We start from the raw sequence: 3,561 nt of genomic DNA on the forward strand, positions 1-3,561 counted from the left end.
ACCTCTCTTATTTAACTCTCCTAGTTTAAAACCTAACTCAAACAAAATAAGATCACTGAAATTATAGAATTTATCTGTAACTAGCATGTAGAGCATGTTAAGCATGGAGATATTAACTGAATCAAAATTACTGACTTTACCTGAAAAGACCTTTGTCACTACATCATACATAAAACTCCATTCTTTCCTAAGGCCCAGTCTCCTAATGTCACTTAACTTAGAAGTAGAAAGAGCATAGTTCATGGAATTAAGCATATTAATTATATCAGTGTCAGTGTGTGGTGGGGTCACAGTATTATCAGGAATCTTGAAACATGCTTTTATAACATCACTATTAATACATAATTCTTTATCTTTAATGGTGAGAGTGATTGTCTTATCTGTTGAGTTGTATGTAGCAGTGGTCCATATTTCTTCAACAACTTCACAAAAGATTGTGGGTGATTCTAGCATGGCATAGATAAGCTTGCAATTCTTCACAAAGTCCATCATCTTGTGATAGTCACCAGATTGCTGAATACCCTTGTTTACTAATGCAGTGAAATTGTTCTTCTCATAAATGAACCCAGTTTGAGACATAATCTTGACAATGGGCGCCATTGTTAGAGAATGAGAGCTTGAAGAGAAAGAGTAAGTGCTTTGAAAGAGAAAGAAATTTGAGCAGTTGATTTGAGAATGATAAAAGAAAAGCAATTGAAATGAAATAAGCTTTTATACTTTCTCAAAAAAAATAACTGCTAAAAATAATAAAGTAAAATAAAGTAACCAATGAAAATTGCCTAAAATAGCCGTTTAAAAATAAACTGTAAAAATTCCACCCATTATCCGTCGTGTTATGCTTACAAACTGTAAGTATACTCGATGGATAATATTCAGAGAATTAACGGCTAAGAATAAGACAATTCGACGGATGAGGATAGACTGTTATCCGTCGAGTCATAAAATATTCCAGAAAAATAATTTATTTTTATTGGCAAATAGTATACCGGCGGATGATCAAATTCGATGGATAAGGATCATCCGTCGAGATGTAAATTTTGACTTAGCCAAAATTTCATCCAAGACTGAAAAGTCAATTAAATTTCTGGATGCATTTCAACTTGCAAATTATCTCATATAGATTTAAGAATAATTAAGCATACCTAACTCACTTACCAACCTTGAGAAGGTGGATTCATCCAGTGGCTTGGTAAAGATATATGCAAGCTGCTTCTCACTTGGAATAAAATGTAGTTCCACAGTATCATTCATTACATGTTCCCTTATGAAGTGGTACTTGATATCTATGTGCTTTGTCCTTGAATGTTGTACTGAATTTTCAGTGATGGCAATTGCACTTGTGTTATCATAGAAAATAGGAATCCTCTCAACTTGCAAACCATAGTCTAGCAATTGATTTTTCATCCATAATATCTGTGCACAGCAACTGCCAGCAGCAATATATTCATCTTCAGCTGTGGAAGTAGAAACTGAATTTTGCTTTTTACTGAACCAGGACACAAGCTTGTTTCCTAGAAATTGACAGGCTCCTGTTGTACTTTTTCTATCAATTCCACAACCTGCATAATCTGCATCTGAATAACCAGTTAGATCAAAGCCAGAATCTCTAGGGTACCAAATGCCAAGTTTTGGTGTTCCCTTGAGATATCTGAAAATTCTCTTAATAGCTATTAAGTGAGATTCTCTAGGATCAACCTGAAATCTAGCACCTAAACATGTAGCAAACATTATATCTGGCCTACTAGCTGTTAAGTACAGAAGTGAGCCAACCATGCCCCTATAACTTGAAATATCCACAGACTTTTCAGTAGTGTTTAATTCAAGCTTAGTTGCAGTAGCCATGGGAGTTTTTGCAGATGTGCAATCCATTAGATCAAACTTCTTTAAAAGATCAAAAATATATTTCATTTGACTAATAAATATTCCATGACTAACTTGCTTAACTTGCAAACCAATAAAGTAAGTTAGTTCTCCCATCATACTCATTTCATACTTACTTTGCATCAATTTGGCAAACTTTTTGCAAAGTTTCTCATCTATAGAGCCAAAAATAATATCATCTACATAAGTTTGAACAAGTATACTAGAGCCATTAAAATTTCTAAAGAATAAAGTTTTATCTACAGTACCTCTAGTGAAATAATTTTCCAAAAGGAACTTTGATAAAGTGTCATACCAGGCTGTAGGTGCTTGCTTCAATCCATAAAGTGCTTTCAAAAGATAATAGACATGTTCTAGTAAATTTGGATCTTCAAAACCAGGAGGTTGACTGACATATACTTCCTCCTCCAAATCTCCATTCAAAAAGGCACTTTTGACATCCATTTGATAGACCTTGAAATTGGCATGGGCTGCATAGGCTAGGAAGATTCTGATGGCTTCAAGTCTTGCAACAGGAGCAAATGTTTCATCAAAATCTATTCCTTCTTGTTGACAATAACCCTTAGCAACCAATCTAGCTTTATTCCTGACTACCATGCCATTTTCATCCATCTTGTTTCTAAATACCCATTTGGTGTCTATTGGATTCTTTCCTTTAGGCTTGGGCACCAGCTTCCATACATTATTTCTTTCAAATTGGTTTAGCTCCTCCTGCATAGCTAAAATCCAATCAGGATCCAACAAAGCTTCTTCCACCTTCTTTGGTTCTTCCTTGGAAAGAAAGTTGCTGTATAGATATTCTTCTTGAGTTGCTCTCCTGGTTTGAACTCTAGAAGAGACATCACCAATTATGAGCTCAAAGGGGTGATCTTTTATCCATTTTCTTTGTTGAGGTAGATTAGCTCTAGATGAAGAGGCCTCGTTGTTGTCTTGATGTGTGATTGAGTTTTGATTGTTAGAAACTCCCCCTGAGTTTGTGGATCTTTGATTTGAGAAAGGGGAACTTTCTATAGGTAATCTATCCTGACTTCCTGCTCCTTTTGATAACCCGGCGGATGGTGAATTTTGAGTACCGACGGATGAAGCTGGTTGTCTTCCGACGGATAACGCAGATTGCCTCCCGACGGATGAAGCATTATGCAACTCGACAGATGTTGAGTTTTGTGCTTCATTGGTAGTAGATTTTTCTGCATTATCCTTTGATACTGTTTCTTGATCACTTTCATCATCACTTTTATCACTAACCATCTCCACATTGTCGAATTTGCGGCTCTCATGGTAATCTCCATCTTGAAGTCCTTCAATTCTTTTATCATCAAACACAACATGTATTGATTCCACAACAATGTTGGTTCTTAGATTGTAGACTCTATATGCTTTACCAACATCATATCCAACAAAAATTCCTTCATCTACTTTAGCATCAAACTTCCCATTTTGATCAGTTTGATTTCTCAATATATAGGATTTACAGCCAAAGACATGAAGAAAATTTAGAGTAGGCTTCTTGTTCTTGAACAATTGATAGTGAGCCATGCATCATGCTTGATTGACCAGGGAAATATTCTGAGTGTAGCATGCAGTATTTACAGCTTCAGCCCAGAAATATGTTGGCAGTTTAGATTCTTCAAGCATTGTCCTGGCAGCTTCAATAAGTGATCTGTTCTTCCTTTCCACTAC

The sequence above is a fragment of the Apium graveolens genome, chromosome 9, assembly GCF_009905375.1.
Source record: "Apium graveolens cultivar Ventura chromosome 9, ASM990537v1, whole genome shotgun sequence".
Lineage (NCBI taxonomy): Eukaryota > Viridiplantae > Streptophyta > Magnoliopsida > Apiales > Apiaceae > Apium > Apium graveolens.